The sequence below is a fragment of the Cygnus atratus genome, chromosome 2, assembly GCF_013377495.2.
Source record: "Cygnus atratus isolate AKBS03 ecotype Queensland, Australia chromosome 2, CAtr_DNAZoo_HiC_assembly, whole genome shotgun sequence".
In the NCBI taxonomy this organism is placed as follows: Eukaryota; Metazoa; Chordata; class Aves; order Anseriformes; family Anatidae; genus Cygnus; species Cygnus atratus.
The window spans coordinates 107,766,516-107,789,090 of record NC_066363.1 but is presented as its reverse complement, the minus strand read 5'-3'; the positions used below and the strand labels follow the sequence as shown (position 1 = coordinate 107,789,090).

At 35.6% G+C, this 22,575-nt stretch overlaps 1 long non-coding RNA gene across 1 annotated transcript in view; it reads right to left on the bottom strand.

The window, feature by feature from the left end:
* Window positions 1-9,744: 9,744 nt before the first annotated feature.
* The window catches only part of LOC126913164 (uncharacterized), a 39,320-nt gene continuing 26,489 nt past the window's right edge, over window positions 9,745-22,575 (bottom strand). Inside the window, exon 4 of the long non-coding RNA XR_007707781.1 lies at window positions 9,745-9,828. This is a non-coding gene — a long non-coding RNA (uncharacterized LOC126913164). The remainder of the gene's footprint in view (window positions 9,829-22,575) is intronic.

Here is a 22,575-nt window from a genome sequence, read left to right as displayed (position 1 = left end):
GGATTTTTGGAAGGCTGATCTGTAGCCTTCTGTCATTGTGAGTCTTTCTAGAGCATTTATTGGGTGTTAGAGAATGTTCCAAATATTTAGTTACATGAACAATTATTTTGGATAATAGGCCAAGATTAAAAAAAAAAAAAAAAAAAAAGTTAGTACTTGCAATTAGATTCCATCAACATTATGTAGATCTATTGTTTATCCACCTTTGAATAAAACTTATTCTGCATTTAAGCTTATTCGGTAAATCCCTACTTTTCATATTTTACTTTTAATACAGTGCAAGAAAGTTAAACATCAGTAAATACACCTGAGCATAAAGATTAATGTGTATAAAAACATATACATGCAGAAAACTTTACAGTGTATTTAGTGTTTTGGTATACTACAGGATTGTTTTAGTGAAATATGAATGAACTACAATCACAGAATAATCAAAGATGGTTCCTTTAAATTAAGTTAATCACTTAGTTTTATTGTTATATTAGTAATTCACCCATCAGAAGAACAATCCCCTGCTTTGGTTCTTTCTCTGTCACTGTAACTCCAGTTTCTGCAGAAATAAAGGTCCTTGAAACAGACTTGCTTATTAGAGCAAGATTTGCTCTATGCATACCATTGCTCCACATACATTCACTTTAATGTTCATACTCTATTTCATGATTTTAATGAACATTGTTTAAAACTTTATGATAACATTTCCTGTAGTATGACTTTCTGTAGAGCACATTTCTCCTATCCAGCAGAAAACCTGACTAGCTTTTGGTTACATCTGGTTGAATTGTATGTTACATTGTTAAAGTTTAATAGCCCTCTGTTTTGTTACGAATACTTTTTTAAAATGATTTTTTTCTTTGAATGTCATGTAGGATGTGTATAGATAGTAATACTATAGGTAGAAGCATACATTCATCCATTGAATTTTTATCAGATATTAATGAAAATGATCCAGATATTACCAATAACTACTAAGAATTCTTAGTTCTACTCTTAATTCTTTATACGGTTCTAGGCCACATAACAATCTCTCTTGCAACACTAATGGTTTTTTTTCTTTGTTAAAGGAACACCTAAGTAAAGGGGTAAATATCTGGATGACAATCAGTGGCATCTGTCATCACAGTGGCATCTGTGGCATCATACCTTATAGAGGTGATGATGGTTTCCTTTGACTGCCACCCCATGAGTGGTGGACTGCATTTCATTCATGGTTCATGTTAGAGCTTTCTGTTTGTTGTTGTTTATGGATAATGTCACCCAGGAAGTGTTAGATAAAACACATATTTTCTGCTAAAAACAACAACAACAACAAAACCCTAAAGTTTTTCCTGCATTTTTATATTTTTTAAAGCTTTAAACAAATCTGTGAGTTTAATTATCTATTGTTTGCTTGTTAAATATGCACATCTTCTGTTTTAACTTCCAGTAATCATCATATTTAATTTAGCGTGTCTTGCACTCGAGTCAGTAGCATAGATTTACTGACCAGTCCATTGTACAACTTGCATCACACTTAATTAGGAAATTCTGTCCATTTGTTAGCACAGTGCTTTACATAAGCAGCACATTAAACTATTGAGATCCTCTTTGAGAACCCATCTCAAATGTTTTATCTGACATTACAAAATTTATGTCTGCAATAAGTGGCTTGCAGTAGTCATTAAAAGGCTGTAGATTTCAAAGCTGTGAATTCACTCACACAACTGCATGGAATATGTGTTTGTGTAGCTCTGAAAAACAACTCTACCCTGTTTCTAAAATCATTATTGATTTTTTCTGTCTTTTAAGTTGTTAGCTGTTGCAACTGTAAAGAGTCCTTTAGTCTATATGAAAGAAAGCAGGAAAGGGGGACAATTTACATCAAAATTTTGATGAAGGGAAGATTTTAATTGTGTGCAGAATGAGAAAAGAAAGTGTATTCTTTGAACAAGCTAAATAGATCCTTTCAAAACTTTTCTTCTCCAAAGCAGAAATTTTTCGTTAAACTGACCCAGAAGTAAACCAAAATAAAAGTATACTTAATTGTATACTTAATTGTATACCTTATTACTTCTAAGTGATGAAGTTGTCAGTCAGTGAATACTCTGGTCTTGACCTAGAAGAGAGATTAATCATTAATCTTCCCAGACTGTGAGTTAAATGTCTACACAGTCAACATCATTTATTTTAATGAGACATTTGTGGGCTTAAAATCAAGGTAAACCTGTTAATAGGATTGTTAAATCAGTTAAGTTACCCCTGGTTTAGAGAATATCAGATTCAGCATATGAAAATTGGTATGAAACTGAACCTGTATATACCTAGATAAGGAGCATGCTTTGTCAGTGACTTTTGAGACATTATGACCATGTCAACATTATTACATTTAGAGATTTTAGTATTTTTATGACATAGGAAAACCTGCCCTTTTGTAAAAGAACATATAGGAAACTAAAGATAATAAACCAAGATTCATTCTCACTCAAAATGACCATTATAACATAACAGATTTTTCTTTATAGGAGAGGTCAAATTTTAATAATATTTTTTTATTTGCTTCCCAAAGGATTCTTTTTTATTTTCAGCAAGAAAAATACTGTTTTCAATGTGTAGCTGTAATTTCAGTTTAATATAAGTATTTTACTATTTCTATTTTTTTCTCTTTCTTAAAGTCATAGTTCCTGCAGTTAGGCAACTGTCTTAGTTTTTTAAAGCTATCACTCTGCCCTTGCAGTGACAATGAAAATGAAAGCGAACAATAATTTTAAATCAGAAAAAAAAAAAAGAAGAAGAAGAAAAAAGAAAAAAGAATAAAGAAAAAAAGAAAAAAGAAAAAATAAAAAGAAAAAAGGAAAAAAAAGAAAGAAAAAGAGAGAGAGAGAGAGAGAGAGAGAGAAATTCAACAAGAAGAAGAAGCTTTGTTTCTTTGGTGTTGTGCTGTGGAGGTACTACGGTGGCCTCCTCTGCAGCAATGTGTTGCAATTGCTGCCCCTGGCCTTTGCTGCCAAGCTTGAGCAAGGGCACAGGAGGGAGATGAGCCTGAAAATAACAGTGAAGGAAAAGGAAAAAGAAAGAAGGATTAAAAACTAGGCAGGCTGCAAGACTTAGTTGACAATAATCCAAGGTGGTGCTTTAAACGTGGGAGTTTTTTCTATCCTGACTGGAGGGGAAACCATCAGTTTAACGGATATAATGATAGCTAGTACACAGTCACTGCACTAACAACTGTGTTGTACACTTGAGCACATCTAAGGCAAAACAGGTATTTCCTCGAAACCTAAGCAGACTTAGCATGAGATATCTCAGCTATTAAAAATATCCCAGTACAAGCTGACAGCTGAGTAGCAGCTTTACAGCCAAACCAGCAGAGATGTCTCAGGACTTCTTAGAAAATGTAGAAAGATATAAAGGCAGGGGAAACAAAAAAACAAACAAAAAAAAAAAAAGAGAAAAAAATCCAGGACTTCTGCTGTTAATTTTTGCCAAACTAAACTGTTTTTTTTTTTTTTTTTTCAAAACAGTTTTCCTTTTAAGTGAGGTTGAACCCCATGAGCAACATGGATTCTGAAATATATACGTCTCCATGGCATCTGCACCCATGGTATTATTATAGGGCTGGCTATAAGATAAACCCACACTGTAAGTTTCTTACCAGGCTCAAGTCCCTCAATATAGGTTGAGCATTAATATGAATTTTTTTTTCCCAGTAATTTAAGATGAGAGCTCTTTCACTAAAAGTACTGAGCTTCTCCTGTAACTTGTGTTTATTGAACATAATTGACTCAGCTTCATACTTTCATTTCACAGCAACTTATTTGATTTTAAACACAGTTTTCTACCTCAGTTATGTTGCTCTGATCAAAGTCATATAATGCTTTATAAGTATGACCAAATTTCTATTTCTCTTCATAGAATTTAGTATGGTTTGTAATTCAGACATGCATACAATTGTTAGAAAAAATAAAAATTATTGATTATAATTATATTATTTGCTTGTATTTATTGAAGTCAGAATATCTCTGTGGTTAGTAAAATGGTAATGAGTACAAGGCATGTCTTCTGCAGCAGCAAGGAGCTCACTGGCACTTTCTTAGTTAAGATTTAAAATTGAATTCAGAATTTTCACATTCCACAACAGGTCAAACAAACAGACCCTCCCAAATTCACAGGAGTGACCAGTGGAGCAGGTGGCATGGGCAGACCATCAAAAACAGCCTACAGTCACAACAAACACTGTGTGTGTTCCTCCAGACTGGTGACCACCAAATAGCTTCAAGGTCAGTTCACATTGATAATCATGTGAATTCCAAAAAAAAAAAAAAAAAAAAGAAAAAGCTATGTCCACTGCTAACAGAATGAAAGCTAAGTGAGGTTACAAGGCTCCTTCAAGGAAAGAGTCATTACTCAGACACAAAGGTGAAATCAACCTGTAATGAAGCTTAGTGGAGTGTGGCTGGGAAGGGAACTGCATAATAGAAGACAAAAGCATTTTCAGTTTCATCTTGGTTGTAGCTTGCTTTTAAATTTGCATTTTTTGTTTGTCTGTTTCTCCCTACTGTTTTTCATAATAGAAACTGCAAGAAAACACCCAAAGCAGTATCTTTTCATTTCAATATAGTCAAATATCTTCTCCTCATATACCAGGAAAAACCTTATATTTTGTGTATTCTTGAAGCTGTTTGCATTTTCAAGGCTTTGTTCTGATTTGTGAAAGTTTTTTTAAGGTTGGAAGGTATCTAATGCTCTAAAAGCATCAAGCATTGACCATTGTGATACATTTCTGAAAGGAAAATATTGGAAGAAAAATATCTTTGGATCAGTAAAAACTTTATGTTGCAACAAAATTGCTTCACTTTAGTTTTACCTTTTTCTATAATTTAGCAGACACTCTGCTAAAAGAAGCTTTAAAATGAACAATTGAATAATGTCAGGTGTTTCTTCTGTTTTGCTATGAAATAAATTTCTGGAAACATATAACTTCATGAAACATTTCGTGTTTAATGGATTATTTTTATAAGAACAAGCATATGGAGTTATACATAAGAGCCATTTGCCCCAATATCCTGTCTTGGAAAGTGGTTGGTATGCTTAGGGAAGTATATATAAGATGGAGAACACATAAAGTGTAATATTTCCCCTGGTATGCCATCTCAGTTTCCAGCAATTAGGTAACAACTTCCTGAGCTGGAGATCTCATCTGGACCATCATTCTCTACCACCATTGATGCAGCTACCACTCAAGAAGTCATCCGGTCCATTTCTGTTGAATTCTGTGGTTTTGAGCATACAGGAATTGGTGTGGGAGCAGCACCAATTTGTGGCCTCATATATCTTTCTTTTTTTCACTTACAAGAAAAGGATTACACATCCAAAACAATTCTTCCAGTTCATGCACCAGTTCATAAAGTCACAAAGAAACAGAAATATACAAAAATGAGGGAGTATGTGAAAAAGGGACACTGAAAGGAGGATTGGAGAATATTGAATATATATAGGCATATTGCATTGTATTAAGAAAGGTTTGAATAAGGATGAGGGAAAGAAGAAAGGCAAGAAAGGAAGCTTGCTAGAAACATGAAAACAACTTTCAAAAAGATGAAATCATGCATATTCAAATTAATATAACAAAGGGGATGATAGAAACTTCAGTGTATCAAAAGTAAAATGTAAAACAAAAACAAGACAGACCAAAACAAAATCTGAAATAAAAATTCATAGTAAATCCTTCAAACACATCAGAAGAAACCCAGTGCATGGTTAGTAGGGACAGCTGATGACCAGGATTTGAAGCTAAACAAATTCTTTGCCTTGACATTCCCTGTGGATGTAACTGAACTCCTTGTTCTTGGAGTGGGCTCAGCAAAGGGCCTGTCCAAAATTGAAGTGATTGTAGAAAAAGCTGTGGAAGAAACTGACAAAATGAACACTAAAACAAATTGCCAGGCCTGGATTGTATCCTCCCAAGGGTTCCAAGAGAAATAGCTGAATTAATAACAGCACTACCTAACCTCTGGTTTAAGATTCCCATGACACCTGAGGACTGTAGCAAGTGTGGTATCAGATTTTTTAAAAAAGCTCCAGGGGGACCAAGAAACCTCCAAATCTGAGTTCTTCACTGGGAAAATTAGCACAAGTGCACACCAAGTGCATACCTTGAGAAATATAGTCTGTCTGGGAAAAGCTAGCATGGTTTCACTAAGGTGAGGACTTTGTTGTTCAGTTCTCATACATGTAAAAAACTTCAGTTCTCATTTGTTTTATTCTACAAAAATGCAGAATAAACTAGACAAGCAAAATAAATTAAAATATCTTTTTGGCATCTAAGAATTTGAAAAAATATATATTTCCCCTCATAAAATGGATTATACTTTTATTTTTTAACACATTTGTCTATTAATGGTAGATCTTTTTTCAAAGCTCTTAGAAAAGTAAGATTTCCAGCTTTATGAATAATTAGAGGTCAGCTTCTTTTCTGCCCAACGATATTCTTCATGCAAGAAGAAAATGAGAATGGAAAAGATGCAGAGTCTATTAGTTTCCTGGCCCAGCCCTGACTAAATTGATTTAGCTTCAGGGGCAGTCTACTCCGGAGCCATTACAAGAGACACCTTCACTCTTTGAAAATCTCCAGACCAGCTCTCAACTGGCATTGCTTTCTTTTTCCCTTTCCCCTCTCTCCTGATCTTTCTCTTCATGTCCTGGCCAGAAAGTACAGAATCATCCTGGCTGGAGCCTTCCTAATTCTCTGAGGTAGGTAATTCCTCACAAATTCCCTTCTGTACTTTTGATCAATTAAACATTAGAATTCTCATTTTATTGAAGCCTCTTGGCTGTGTATAGGTTGCACAAGTCACACATATTTTTCCCTGCCTCTCTATATTCAGTGTTTTCCTGTCTGATGGAACTTACAGGGGAAAACTGGCTGTGCATGTTTTGGAAACACAAAAGAGTTATGTTATTTCCCTACAGTTTTACCAGTCTACTCCCTCTCTATGACCAATAAGCCATTATACACGTTACTTACAAGCATTGTTCTTCCATTTAAACAGCCAGTCTTCATGTTCATCTGACACTTTTAAAACTAATTTACAGAGAAAAGGCAATTCTAGGCACCATAGTTCTTTTTTTTTTTTTTTTTTTTTTTAATCAGGAAATTGGAATTGAGCTGTTGCAATTCCACCTTACAGCTTTATTACCTCTGCTTTAAGGATACAGAATAAGCATTGCACATTTCTGTTCTTCAGAAGAGTTCAGTTGCAGTGAGCTGCTATATTTGCAGTTTGCAGCAGACCTCTAGCTGAACTGGCCTGGCCAAATAAAAAAGCTTGAAAGAATTCATAAATAAGATTTGTTTGGCCAATTAATAATATGTCTTGTTTCTAGCTTCTTTAAAGCTCTAATTTCAGAAAAAACCCTTTCTACAATTATTGAGCCATGATTCTGGACATTTCATGCCTCAATCCTGTTGCTTTATTCCCAAACAGTCCTGTATCTCCCTGTGCTTTGGCCAGGGCTCTACAGTGCTGCTCAAAGCCCTTGCTCTTCACAAGTGTTATCTGGAGCAAGTTCCAACAATGAGCAAAAGGAACAGCCAAGATCTGCAGCAGAACAAAACCCCAGGACCTGACAAGTACATGAGATGGAGAAATCAGGCTGAGGAGCAGCATCCCCATGTTTGGCGGAACAGAGAAAGGGGAAAACTATGTAGCAGGTCTCCAGAGACTTTCTACAAGATCCACCCTCCTCTAAGAAACAGTAGGACATTGATGTGGACAGAATTCCCTGAAACTTCATTGTCTTCTGGCCCAAAGGTTTAACAATACCATGACAATATTAAGATTCTCTTTTTCTCTCAACTGGTGTTGCTAATCACTAACCGATAGCATTCTCTTTAAAGGACTGTAAGTGCAGAGGAATGTTTGCTTTCAGAAAGTATCTGTCCACACCCCAAAATGTTTTTACTCAAGTAAACTGTGCATGTCTGAATGCCACAAATTAGAGAAACCCTGTGCTGGATTTGGCAAACATTTATTTTGACAGACAAGTTAGTTGCCTGCTCAGTCCGTAATGACTGAGTAATGATAATTAATCTCCATTAAAGAGAACCTCCCTGGTGGGGAGGAGAGCTAGGAGGAGTGAAGGGTTTGCACGAGGGGATCTCATAATCTCAGTATTTTGAACAGTAGTATGAGAAGGAGAGAGCCTTTTTCTCAATGTGCATTCAGAGGCAGAGAGGATCCTGGCAAAGATTTTGGCGGGGCTGACTAAGCTGACCAGGTCATGTTGAATATTCCCATCTGCTATTTACAGTAGACAACCCAGTACTGCTGACACTGTTTTACACATTTGCATCCAGCCTGTCTGTTGGCCCTGGGCTTCATGAACACTGTAGGCTTTCTCTCAACTTCAGCATATCAAATGCAGAGACCCTGTTTGGCTTCATCCACCCAAAAAAAAAAAAAAAAAAAAAAAAAAAAGACCATTAGTACAATTGTTTGGATCAATGACACAGTAATCTTGTTTCTCATAATCTTGAAAAGGGGAGATCAGACAGCCAAATTCAGAAAGAATTTATTCCTGCTAGAGAAAGCAATTGGGATTTTGAAAATCAGGACCTTAGGATTTTTACTTATTTATGGCAATAATTTTATGCTTTTCTCAAGGCTTACGTTGTCAAAAGCCCAGTGAATTCTGTCTTTTATTCAGCTCTGGTGATTATCATAGCACTCAAAAGCTCCAAGGGAGCATTCTCTCTTGCTTCCCCTGGCACTCTGGAATGCATGGGTGGTTTTTCTCTCACCTTTGTTTCTCATAAAACACAAGCTGCTGAAACAGCTTTGTTTTGTCCTTTGGTTATCCTTCACGTGCCCAACTTCATTGAACTGAAATTTCATGTAGTGGTCATCAAGTTGAAGAAACTTTATAAAATAATAATGTGGATTCCAAAGAGGACAGGGAAGGTTCCCTCGGGCTTTGTTTCATGCCCCAGGGAATGGATTCTGCCTGAGGCTAGAGTCAGCTCTGTGCTGCTCTTCTTCTCTGAACCACACTGACCTTGGGGAAGCCTGGACTTCTGAGTGGACGTTGCAGAACAGGAATACAAATGCTGTCTTGATAAGGGCTGTGAATTTTAATTAAATCTTGCAAAACTCTTTGGGAAATGTTAAGTAAAGCTCTGTGAAATACAAATAAGTAGGAAAAGGTATGCAAAGGAAGAAGGAATTATATGTGATTAGCAACATGGTATCCTAATGTATTCTTGCCTTCAGATCATTCTCATAAAAAGTAATGCAATTTTAAAGGGATTTTCACAAATTATGAATCAACATAAGTAACATTTGTTGAAATTCCTTGTCCACAATCTTTTAATTTACAAAATCATTTCAATATAATAAAAGTTTAAAACTTCTTCACTGAATCCCTAATGAAAGTTATGCAATTAATTACGATCAAAATACTTCAGCGTGAGCAAAATGCAAAATCAGTAAGTGTGAGGAACTAACAGGAAGTTGCAGGCATGAAACTACCAACTAAATTAGAATGGTGGATATGAATCCTTTTTTTCTTTTTAATCAAAGTGACTAATTTGGTTAGAGGGTAAGATGAACCATATCATCATTTCTTATCATTAGAAGACAAATTACAATAATGAGATTCAATAATAGCTGTGATGAAAGCAATGAAAAGGTATCTATAAATGACTCTCCAAAGTTATGATTTGTATGATCCATTACTGTGTTTGCATTAGGACGTATACATACTTAGTTTTGTTCCATTAATATTCTGCTCCACAGCAGCTATCAGTGGATTTCAGTAAGGAACATCTGCTAAAAGCAACTTCAATGACTATATCTAAGGAAAACAGAAGCAGAAAAGTTGGCTGATGTGACTCATTACATAGAAATTTTCAAAGAGCAGTCATAGCACAAATTTGCAGCATCAAGTTTTAGAACATCATCATGTCTGCATCACACTTTACAGAAAACTAGCATGGGAAGAGGTGAATCTTTCTTGTCTTGTAACAAGACTCCACAAAATGACATAAGCAAGCGTAAAGAGGAATGCTCTGTTGAACAAGCTAGACAAGCTGATATGATTCCAGATAAGTCTGTTGAAGATAGCTAGACAGAGTTATGTATTTTTAGTACTGTTCATATGGAAGTGCTTATATTTGCAGACATTTGTTGTAGACCCCAATAATATTTTTTCTAGCTCCACAGGTGTAGACAGTGGAGCATTTCAAAAACTTTTCTTCTTTTTGAGCAGTTATTCCTTCCTATATAGAAAACTAATGTTGAATTAGCTAAGTTGATAATGCTTCTTAGCTCTTTTGGTAATTATTCACTTCAGGATCTTTAATATCATTTTTTCCTTAAGGAAGAACTTAGATCTTACAGAAGAATTACCACTTTTCATTGAAAAGAAAGCGTATATTCTTGTGTTATGGCTACTTACTATATTTTTATGTCATTCTTATTTTTCTAAAATGGGTCTTGCTCTACTCTAAACATGGAATAACACTGGAAGAGCTGCAAAATGGATTGAGTGGGGTCAACCTGGTGAGACAAATACTGATTATATAAATAATTATTTGGTCATTACTGCATTTTATAGTTCATTTTGTACTTACCTTAAGGTTTTTTGAACTGTAAAACCCTGCCTAATAAAATACAATTGTGTAGTTGTTTCCCCAATGAGGAATACCCCAGCATTCCTCCACACTCGTATAGAAGACCAGGGGATAATTCAGTTGGTCAACAGCAAGGATAACTTCATACAGCCATAATCATGTCCTTAACTCTTCCTTGTGAGGTGCATGATAGCACCTCAAAAACAGAACTTCAAAATGCCACAAATTTTCAGCCCACAGTTCCTCTTGTTTCTGCATATCTTATCAATGTGGCATCCACAGGACAACACCACATCACATCCCGAGCAGACTTGCAAAACTGCAGAGCAAAAAATACTGTCAGGAGCCTATTTACCATTCCTTGGGTTCAGTGGGGGAACCCACAAAAGTGATTTGCTCTTCAGTGCTCCAGATCCAGAGCATCTTCTGACCTGTTGTATCTGAGTTTAGAGGGACTTGGAAATATGAGGCTTGAAGCATATCATTATGTTGAAAATAACACCCAGCCAGAAAAAAATAATATGTTCCTTAAATCTTTATTGAAAATAACCAGGAAAAAAAATCAATAAAGAATATGCTTGTAAACTATTAAAATGGAAGAATGAAACACTGCAAAAATATTTTATTCCAATTAGTGAGTAAGGACATCTTAGGAAAAATGCATTTTTTAAAAACAATATTTTCTTGTTTTCTAACAGTGGACAGAACAGTAATTGCTTCTTTGTAAGATGTTGTAGGTTCTGTGTGTGTATAAAGAGGTTCTGTTCATCGGTGTGCCAAGTCTTCTGGCACTGAGACGATTATCATAGCTAATACATCCCTGAGTCCTCCATGAAGATGTAATTGTGTAATACCATTAGTCTGCTGCCTTTCAGCCATCTAATATCCTTAGCAGTGATAGTACAACCATATATGGTTATACATCTTGTACAAACACTACCTTTTGGGCTATGTTCTGAATTTTTACATCCTTTGGTAGGACTTAGAATGAATCATACCTTGGCTTGTGCCTATTGGCATCAATAGAGCACTCAGTGGAATCCACTCCCATAAGGGGAAATCTACTTTCTGTGGAGAAATAAGTCTGGAGTTTTTGTATATATGTAGGATTTGCTATATACAAATCACAATCAAGAATCTGAAGGTCTCAGTTGCAGTTGAGTGTTGACACTGACTCCTTCCAGAATCAGACAGCAATTGTATCTAAACAGATGTTATTTTCTCAGTTTTTCAGTATCTTCTAAATAACATATTCCTGTCATATTGAGAATAATAATCTTACTGACATAAATAAATCCTGTCTTGAAGCTAAAGAACACAACATCACATAACAATAGCAACTGACATTATCCTATTTAAAATATACAATATGTGTAGGATATTTCTTAGGATAACTCCAATGTAGATTGGATTCCTCTAGATGTGAACATTAAATGAGACATGCTTTATTTCACCATGTTCATAAGTCTGTAATTGCACAAAACGCAATGCATGAGGAAGCTTATTATTAAAACTTTTACACCAGTGGCAAATACATATTTTTATCATCATTATATAGAAATGAAGAAGTCACAGAAATAAATATCTACCTGACAACTAGGCTCTTTGCCAGTACTTGGAGCACAGTTGGTTTTGTTAATTAGTTCATCACGTTTCATTCCTTGTTGTTGTCCTCTGGGTGCCTCCCTTTTAATTTTCATGAGCTCTTACATGGGCCACTTTAAACCACATATAGATGAGGATTTACTGACATAATGTAGGAGGTTCATTCTGAAGGTGTTCGACATATTAAGTTAAGGAAGTCTTTCCGTGAATGAGCTTTCTTTTATCAGAATTTATGGTTAATGTTCAAAATGGGAAAATGTATACAAGTTAGGATAAATACCATGATAATCAAAAAGGTTCCATAATTTCTCATGGATCTGGCACTATTACACATTTAAATTAATAGTCTGGGCAGTAGAGTAAGAAGGTTTTCAAATTTCCAAGTATCATTGACTGGGATTTCAAACAAGCTAGAAGACAAAATTAGAGTTCAGTTCATAAATTAAAATGTTTTTTCATTCATGAAATCACATTGCAGTAAGAATGCTTAGTTACATAAGTAGAGACACAAAAAGGAATTAAAAGAAAAAAAGTCCATGAGGCTAGTGTGAACCACAAATTGAACTCAAATTAGCAATATTATTGCTCTTGAAGCAAGCAATGGGAAATGCCAGACCAGCATTAAAAAAAAAAAAAAAAAAAAAAAAGAGGTTATTCTCTACAAGACACAGGGAGATATCCTTTCATTCTCTTCTATATAGGAAAAGTCTTAGCTGGAATATTTCAGCAAAAAGCTGAACTAGATTATCAAAGTTCCTGTTAGATCTATTCCTACTGCTATTATTATTATTGTTATTATTATCATTGAACTATAGGAACTATTTTGTGTGCTACAGGGAAATCTGTCTGGGCCATGTAATATAGTCACAGGCAGCTACCAAGTCATACCATGTCTTCTGAGGCCTGCCTGTGCTATACCAGCTGTGGCAAAATATTTTAACATGTAGAATATGTCATGTTTAATAGGCCCTTGGGAATCGGGAGGTAAGCACTTGGTAATCAGATTTGTCAGCAGTGGTGCTATGTCACTTTTATGAACTGTTCAAGCACTAAAATCAGATCCATCAGTTAAATACAATTCCAGATTTCTGGAAACACACCATTTGTATCAAGAAAAGTTACCTGTTTGTCTACACTCATTTGTCTGATTAAACATGCACCAACACATTTGTTATTACATGAAGTGAACGGACAAGAATTCAGTTTCCACCATGCTCACACAGACTTGGCAACAATGATGATTTTGGTTTCTTGAATAATTGTGTGCCTAAGGACCATGGCAGTGCTGATGTCTGCAGTGATTTTCCTGGCAGGGACTGTGTTCCCTTATTGCCTTATCTGTGCCTTGCAGAACTGCAGTTTTGCCTTTTCTGCTTCCATCAGCAGTAGCCAGAGATTTCTCAGATGTATCACCTATTGCTTGTACTTTTATCTTCATTTAAGCTCTCATTGCTCAAAATATGTCTATAATAGATAAGAGTATGGTAGGCTGATTTCTTAGACTGATTTTTAACTTCTTGATTTTCTCTTACTCATTGAAAACCTGCCTAAATCCTTCAGCCTGCCTTTATGGTTCCTAACCCATATTGTACCTTTTTTATTGTAATATCTTTGTCTGCTAGTACTCCAAGATCTGCATGATTGCTAAAAATAATACCAAATGAAATGCAGAATACTTGAATACTACCTGAAACAAACTAGAAAATGAAACCCATCTTTCTAAATGTAAATCCAGCATCTTACTTACACATACTGAAGAGGATTCTGTTTCTGTCTGTTCTGTATTTTCTCAGGAAATCTTCTGAGATAATGTTTAAACTATAAAGTTTTATCAAAGTCCGTGTGTATCACTCATAACCTTGTTTTGTCTTTGCAAATACAATCAGCCACTAACTCAAGATGCAGGCTTTTCTATCTTCCCATTCATAAAAGTCTTTGCTTTCCCCTCTTATCACAATTAACCTTTACTCTGCTGATTTGAGGAAATTAATTTTTTGTTGGAGAAGGATTGATGGAACAAATTACATTTTTGTATTTAGAAAATATCAGCATATGTAGAATATGGTCTCTGCATACTAAACATGGTTCTTTGGCATTTACAGCAAACTCAGTTTTAACTGTCTTACTAGAACAGAAGGTTAATGGCTTAAGATCAGGAATGCAACTGCATCTCCTGTTTAGAAGGTGACACGATTTATTAAAATATATTTGAATAGTTGCACATATTCTTACTGCTTTTCTGTCTTGAACATGAAATGAATTTTGCTTTAAACTTCTCCCTCATTTCCATAGTTAAAATAAAACATAATTTCCCTAGGATAATATTATATTGTACTTTTCTATTTATTTTAAATCACATGGTTCTGCAGTTAGTGAAGTGCTTCATTTTTCATTACACTCAACAGATCTGAATCATTACGATGTTGTTCCTTCAGCACTGATTGTAAGACTTATTCTCCAGGAAATTTTATCTTTTGCCCATCTGAACAAATGCTGAGTGATCCTGTGGCTCATTTCCTCATCTATCTAGTGGAAATTTTGTCAAGTCAGATATCCTTTTTCAGCTGGGGAAAAAAAAAAAAAAATTGCCCATACAGATGTACCTCACTCTCATCATTGGCTTAGAGCAATAGATAACACAGACAACTAACTTAAAGCAGCTACTTTGTTTTAGAGACCTAAAATAAGATAGTATACATACTAATATATCCTACCTCAAGAACTCAACATTTCATAGACTTTGTGTTTTTGAGGGATGGTTTCTTGTTTCTGCTGATTCTACAGGCTTGAGTTAAAGTTAAACAAGCTTCCTTTTAACAGTACTCAGCTGAGTGCAATCACACTCTGTAAACAAACCTGGCTTAAGATTTTCTCCTTTCAAAAAAGAGAAAAATGGGAAGATCTATTACACAAACAGGTTGTCTTTTCTCAATCAGTTACAAACATCCTCTTATGAAAGAGCTACATAATTGCCTATTATTCCATTAATAACATTATGTTTCATTACAGACATATAAAAACGTTTCAGGCTATCATTGTCTCTACCCCTATCTGAGCCAAACTGTATTTTTGATATATGACCATGTTCCACACTGGTCTGAATGTCTGTGCAGTTTCATCTCCAAGACCTACTAAAGTGTCTACACTTTTGTTTATATGGTTTCTTCTACGTTACATTTTTTTGCTTCAAAGAAGGTAGCTATCCCAATTGATTTACTATTTAATACTATAAATATTATACAGTGCACTTTTCAGGCTTCTGTGCATTTTTCATTTGTGTTTTCAATCCGTTCAGCCTTAAAACAGCCTGAATCTAAATGTAAGTGGTCCTACAGTTGAAGGTGTACTTGTTTTAGGGGCTGGAATCCCACAAGCTGTGTTTTTACTTCAAGGATAGGTGAGCACAGTGAGCATGCAGTCCTACTTTCTTGATCATATGGACCCTGCATGTGGGCCCAGGCTCCTGTTCAACTTGGTATGGAAAGGGGTAAGTTCATATATCACCCAAATGCTGCCATCCAAACATTCAGACAGGATCTCACCTATGTTCCTCTGTACTTCTGGAATTGTCTCCTCAATTGTGCTTACATTTTAGGTATAATTTAAACCAAATTCCATGTACTATATGGGTCCCAGGAAACATTAACTAAATGCATTGGACAGCCAGAAATACCTGCAATCCACAGCCAATTTAGTCTTAAGAAATATATTCCCTTTGGATCTGCTGCAGAAAACCAAACTCTATCAACTGCAGGACTTTCCTTCTTCCTTTAGGTCTGTTTAGCATCATTCAGTAGAATCAAGCTCCTTTATGTATCATGAAAAAAAAAATTTGAAATCTATCCAACATTGCTTTACTAAAGAGAGTCAGCCATTTCCTCACTGAAAACGTGAAATATTTACCTGATTAAATTATGATGGCATGTGCATCATAATTACCTAAATGAAGGTAATGATTTTTAAAGTACCAAAACTTTGATTAAACTAATTAATCAAAGATAAAGATTTGACCTATGAAAATCAGGAAGATCTTTTCCCCCACACCCTTGGGTAAAGTCCTAACAAAGGAAATGGTCTTAAAGTTCAAATAGGACTTAAAGTTCAGCATGCCTTAAAGTTCAACAAATTCTGGACAATAAGAAAACCTAACTCCAGGGTACAAACCTATCAGAAACACTGAGACACCAGATTACTTGAAATGTATTATGGATCACAATTTATTGCCAGACATCAGACATTTCTTGCAAAATTTTATTACCATGAAAATATCAGTGCTTTTCATATGGCTATCCCTTTCTGAAACTTGAGAAGCTTTATGCTTTCATTTATGTTTTTAGAAAACTAGTTGATACTTCACTAGTTTTTCAGTGCTCTTGAAAAGCTATGTCCCTTTTCTAATTTTGAGGAAAGGTAAATTGATACCTCATTTCCAAAATAAATGAGAAGAAACAAAACAAAATAACAAACAGACAAACAAAAAATGAGAAAAAAATGGAAGCTCTTGGTTCAGTGATTCTGCGCTGTCACTTTCATAGAATTACAGAATCATTAAGTTTGGAAAAGACCTCCAAGATCATCTGGTCCAACCATCACCCTACTACCAGTGTCACCCACTAAACCATGTCCCTAAGCACCACGTCCAACCTTTCCTTGAACACCCCCAGGGACAGTGACTCCACCACCTCCCTGGGCAACCCATTCTAATGCCTGACTGCTCTTTCTGAGAAGAAATGTCTCCTCATTTCCAACCTGAACCTCCCCTGGTGCAACTTGAGGCCATTCCCTCTAATCCTATCACTGGTTATCTGTGAGAAGAGGCTGACCCCCAGCTCCCCACACCTTCCTTTCAGGTAGCTGTAGAGAGCAATGAGGTCTCCTTAATAAAGGATGAATCTTAGCTGAAAAATTCTGCAATCAACACCATTTTCTCAAAGAGGCTAAGCATTCAGTAGAGACAAAAGGGCACATGACCGTTGTAAATCCATCCTAAAATTGAGATTTTTGTTAATTTGCCACCCTAAGACTGTAAAATTAATGGACAGCTATGTATTTCAATCTCAAATATGACTGACACTGTCTGTTAACTACCTCAGCTTGTTGCTTTCTGTAAAATCTTATTAAAACTATCTGTTACCACTTCTGTGATGGAAAGGTGATGAAATCTATATAACTATCTACAAAGAATATGAAAAAGTACAGTATACTTTACAAGTAGCTTTTATAAGAAATATCTTTATCTTTTGTATAGAATTTTGGCAAAAGAGAAGACATCCACATGATAGACAGCAATGTAACTGTATTATTCAAAACATCTCTGTGGGAAACTCCTAGCACATACTTTTCTTCCTGAGACAGTTTTTCTTTAACAGGCATGAGTATTTCTTGATTATCTTGTTTGTTACCCGTGTGTGAAGAGATAACATCAAACAGAATTGATTTTGTGAACAAATCTACTTCACAAAGTGCCCATGTCTCCTCCTGCAAGTCTGCAGAAAAATCAGAGCTTTTTCATCTGAACATCTGTCATCAAGAAAAGTTTTGAAAACACCCTGCCACATCATCTGGCTTCTTTTGTAAAGATCTCTTTGTGGATCCATGAGTGATTACAATCATTTTCTTCTCCGGACTCAACTTCCCTTTTAAATGTGGCTAGGATATCAAGCATTCAGTGGAAAAGAAACCTCGATCGAGCTTAAAGCAGGACAGTTTGGAATCACCATTTGTTAACACATCAGCAAATTCCTTTCGGGAATGTGTTGTTCAGCGTATTATGCTCCAGGATCAATTTGTTCTTGTAAACTAGGGTATGAATCATTTAATCAGGGTGCGGGACTTCTGAAATCACTCTGGCAGTTTGCAAATCTTGACACATTGTGTTTTTCCTTTGCTTAGCATTGTTAATGCCGTCTTCAAATATAGTTGATACAGATACAGCTGTAAGATTCCACATGAAAAACAGGTTTTTTACTGCAGCTGTAAAGAATTGCCCTGCAGTGCAAAAGTGTAGTATGAACCAGAATTACACACCCATTAATTAGTTCTGAGATTCCTGGTACCTACCACATCTGAAGCATCAGCTGCTTCATAGGTCTCTCAAAGAAATCATCTGAAACCTGCATCTCCTGCTAAGACTAAAAAGACCAGGTTCTTCATTTGCACTGTACATTTATATTAGATTATATGAATATCTTTAAACTCCAGTGGATTCATTTACACTGCAGCTGTAAATATAAAGTGTCTCCTACTGAAACAAGTGTCTCTCTGCCTATATTATCTACATGCCAGATTCCCTTTAGGGAAAGCTGCTCAAAGTCCTGTTGATATTTTTGTGATGTTATGTTCTCCTAAAACAAGCCTCTGAGAGCCAGTGCACTCACTCCAGCATGCTTGCTCAAGTGTGAAAAGATCTTCAGTTTAGCTCTCTGTTTCTGAAATAGGAGATATTACAGTTCTGCAAGAAATGTCCTTATCAATCTTACGTACTTGACTTTATCTGCATAAGGGGCAATCAAGGGTCTCTAAACACCTTGTGCCTCTGGACAATCCTGTCACCAGCTGTGGAGGGATCCTGTCCTCACAGTTTGTTCTTGCTATAGCTCTTCAAAGATGATGAACAGACAGCCCACCTGGAGCCTACACCCAATAACACTGCCTGCAGCCTTCTGACCAGCAGGTGTTCATCACAACCAGGCATCCTCTGTGCAAATAAAACAGAAGGAAAATCATCTTCGTAAAGGAAACGGTCATTTTCTCATCACGCTACTAACACAACAAATATCTCAAGTTATTTATCTTCCCCCAAATAGCTGAAAATGTATTCCTTAGCAGAAACTTGGATAAGATTTTGATTTTACTGCCATAAATCTGTATTGATTCTATTAACAGTCCTGGACTTACTGTTATGTAATTGAAAGAAGAATTGGGCCCTTGATATTAAGACAGCCTTAAGCCAGCTTTCAGACTCTTTTAGTCTGAATTAGGTATCCACTGAAAGGGAAAACATGTTAGTTATGATAAATACTGACAGAAAAGTAGCTACATAAGCCAAGCACTCCCAGTGTAATATTGCTATCCACCTGCACCTGTGCCAAACAGAAGGCAAATGTAGGACTGTGAAACAAAGGGGGATCAGGAGGCTCAGACAGCAAAGAAACAGAAGGACCGTTTGTCGAGCAATGGACTCTTTGTTAGTCAAAAATTGGCTATGAAAAATTCTGAAGTGTAATGGATCTATCCAACAGTTAGGGCTAAAAGACTGAATGATCTAGCACAGCTTCATAAGTCAATTGTCATAGGGAATCTGTTCTTTATAGAGGTTTCTCCTCTGACTGAGAAAAAAAAAAAAAAAGAGAACCTAGAATTTGTGCCTTGACTTCTGAAGACTCACTTCTCGCCTCAGATATACACAATTATCAGAAGTTTCAAAGGAAAAAATAAAAATGTAGTATTAGGCTGCTTCAGGAATAATCCCAGAAAAGTTTATTTCTACTTTTTAAGTGTGGATTAATTTATTCTTCAGCGTATGGAGGTTATATTTCAGTCCAAACAATTTTAACCAACTGACCAATTTAAGACACAACGGACTAATGAAAATCTTAAAGGCAGTTAAATTCATACACATTTCATGAAAACTGTCACCTGTCTAGACAGGAGAAATCCAGTTAATGCTCTTTCTAAACAAAAGTGTAAGCACAAAAGTCATCTTGTATGTTTTTCCTGCTGATAAGCCAATTAGTATATGAGCTGCTGGCCAAGCTTTAGCATGTACCTCACAGACCACTGACGGGGACAAGCAGGGTCAGATAGAAATAGTGAAAAATTCTGAGAATCCTCAGAAAAGATGAGGGAGGATGGATCTGAAGGTGTTGAGAACTGTGGGCAGATTTCTGATGCTGAGATACAGGTACAAAGGACATGAACTGATGGGAAAGCAAGCTGAAAAGTTTGACTTTCTTCCATCAAAAGTCATAGGGTAATAAACCATAGGATAAATCAACGTTCTGCTTTCAGTTCTGCCACAGCTCTAATGGTTGTAATACAAGGTCAGTCATCTAATCATCCAGTGCATCAGGTTCCCATAAAATAGGGATAAAATGCTTATTTTAGAGGTTATAGTGAGGTCATTCATTCTTGTTAGAAGACGGCTTTGCAGCATTAGAAAAAAACCTACAGAAATGCAAAGGATATGTGAATGGAACACAGAAGTGAATGTAGGCAGACATTACATTGCCCATTTCATGAAATGAATTAACAGTAAATTGGGACTGGGTTGATTTCTCATCAAAATTCATCCATTGAAAAATCTTCTTGTCATCTTAAGCCAATGAGCAGGAGGCTTTTCATTTTTCTAGGCCACCATCTTCTCTGAGTAAGGACCCTTACCTACCATCTCCTCTGACAGTTAGGTCTTTAAGGTACAACCACCTGTCACTGAGAGATTCCTTACCCATCCTTCCCAGGATCCTCATGCAGTTTTGAGGTTTTCTGATTTACATATGTGCTATTCACAAATTTCTAAATGTAACATTTTTCTGTATCTGAAAACAGAATACAAGTGAGTACAGCTGAACCTCTTGGCTTGTTTGCTTAACGTTTGACAACTTCAGTTATCTCTACAGACCAATGGCCGCTCTGATTTTTGTGGGACAGAGACATCCAATTCTCAAGATATTGTTATTTTGGTAACCACAAATTAAAATGTGATATATGATTATTATGTAATATCTGGGAACAAGGAAATATTTTTTTGTCAGAAATGATTTCTATGTATGAACGTAGAGACATTTAGGAGACAGTAAATGTCAGAGAACTAAGTCCAGGTCAAAATCATGAGTTTAACCTGGAGCTCAAAATTCACAATAATTACGTTCACCAAAATATTACGTTTTTCTCCCTCTTCCTGGACAGTTCACCACATTTCTGAAATGATCAAGTAGCTCCTTCATAGTTTGTGTTTGGCAAAAGATCTCTTTCTTTTATATTTGAAATACTTATAGTGGTATCATAGGAATATTAAAAATAAATAAGTCCTGACAACTGAGGTACAGAGAACCAGGTTTATACTATGTCCTTGTAGGCTTATTAAATATCTTTACTATGGTAGCCACAGACAACTGTTGGCATGTGGTGTTGGCTGTATTTGAAGCTTTGTTAATAATTAGAGAAGTCAATTCTGTAGTGGTTCCCTGTAGATTCTTAAGACTTGGTGGAGGTCATGCTTCATACTATTACAACTACCATAAATACCTTTGGTCATCTTTCTAGCTCTCAAATTAGCAGCTGCTACTCCCTTTTTGAAATGACCTTCTCCACTCCAGAGATGCCAATACTCAAAATAGCAATAGTGTTTAAAGGATTGAAATGGTTTGCATTTGAATTGTTCACCCTCAGTGACAAGGGCTTTTCTCATCTAGCCAAAACATTTTTGCTATGGCTTTCTTGTTCTTTCACCACTTTTGGAAAAGGTTGGCAAAGGTTTGGAAAGGTTTTTTTTGTTTGTTTGTTTTTGTTTTGTTTTGTTTTGTTTTTTGTTTGTTTATTAGTTTTCTTTGAAGATCTATTCAGAAAAACATTCTTAAGACTAAAAAAGATCATTTCATACAACTTAGAAAAGTAGGAAATCACTTCTGGTCTCAGAGCAATCTCACTCAATTCTTTAAGAACGATCTGAAGATTATACAAAGAGAATATTAATTACAGTAGTAAGGACTATGCAAAGGCTTGTCATTACTAATTCTTTTGTTGGATTGGTAAGCTAAATCAAAAATATGGATCTTATAAACTACCAACTCATTTATTATTGAAGGGTAATATTATTATATTATTTTTTATTTTTGTCATATTCAGTGGATTTAATTGATTTCGTTTTACAGGTTATTCATATCATAGCTTTTGTTCAGTTCAACAAGGGTGTTTGATTGATTTTTCTTAGGTAGAGATCTATCTGCCCTCATAGAGCGTATAGAGCAGGACAGCATAAATTCACCATTTTTTAACATTACAAATGGAAAATGTTATGCCTCCATGATGTCTTTATAACCTATATGTATCCCATTGTCCTCCACAAAATGCAACACATCAGACCACTATTCAGTACTCATTATGTTCAGATCAATTATTACCATATTTTTTATAAACTAAGGTTTAATTTCAGCCCAGGGATTTTGAAAAGTGTATTAAACTTAATATTTCATGCAAAACTAGGTCATGTAATCATTTCACATGTAAAGTAGGTGAACAGATGAATTTCTGCTCCTGTGAGCAGAACTACATTAAATTAGAACTAGATTTAACTAGATTAAATGACATGGTCCTAATAAGGTCATTTAGCAATAGGAAAAAAAATCAAATAAAGAGGTCACTAT